Genomic DNA, 966 nt, shown 5'->3' on the forward strand with positions numbered 1-966 from the left:
ATTTATTTGTTTGTCTGTTTGTTTGTTTGTTTGTTTGTCTGTTTGTTTTATGAGGAGCTGATGATTTGGGCTCAGACCATGACTCCATGCTGGATAAAAGAAGCTTTGCTCTGGCAGTGACATGGTGAGCTAAACTTTGTTGTATTAATACCAAAATTATGTGTAATTCGGCACACTGCATAAGAAATTAAATTTTTTATTTCCACGCCCTCTGACTCTGCTGGCTTTGGGTTTCAGGTCACGGTAGGCCTGTACAGGATGGTGAGACCGTCCGGGCTAAATTAAATTCACAAGAGGGGTTTAGTTTCTCGGGGACTTTCGCTTAATCTGCTAGGTCTCTGGATCYCCTGGTCCAAAGGGCGATAGCTGTTTTGTTAGTTCTGTCCAGAGTATGGAGACAACGGCCYTCTGACAGGTTTGTGAAAGTTGTTTATTTCCATTGTTAGACACAACAGGGAAATGTTGGGCAGGATGAAAGTGTCATTAAGCCACAGGAGATAGGAGGGCGTGCGCAGAGGTAATGTTAAAACAGTGAGGGCCTGAAGCCTTATCATGGCCTCCGTGAGTGGTCAATCTGTTGTCTCCCCGGGGTAATTGTTGTCTTAATCAAATCTAATGAATTCAGGTAAATGTTGATCTGCTGTTGTTTGCTTTTTGTGCTGAGTAGCTGAAACTAACAGCAGCTGGAGTGTATGTAAATTTGTGTGGAGCTGATTGTATGAAGTATCTGACAAGTTTGAGTGTGTGTTCTCACCTAGTGGGAAAGTTCAGCAACTGTTTTAAAGTGGTCTAAATTGTGCTTTATAAACTCTTAAAATGATTATTTTGGTGGAAATAGAACACATTAACAAAAGTCTTATCAGAAATGAGCAATACTTTTAACTATCAGTTCATTCTTCATATATTTTTGTTATGTTGTCCTGTACAACGTGTGTGTGTGTGTGTGTGTGTGTGTGTGTGTGTGTG

This window comes from Austrofundulus limnaeus, unplaced genomic scaffold, assembly GCF_001266775.1.
Source record: "Austrofundulus limnaeus strain Quisiro unplaced genomic scaffold, Austrofundulus_limnaeus-1.0 Scaffold506, whole genome shotgun sequence".
Classification (NCBI taxonomy): Eukaryota; Metazoa; Chordata; class Actinopteri; order Cyprinodontiformes; family Rivulidae; genus Austrofundulus; species Austrofundulus limnaeus.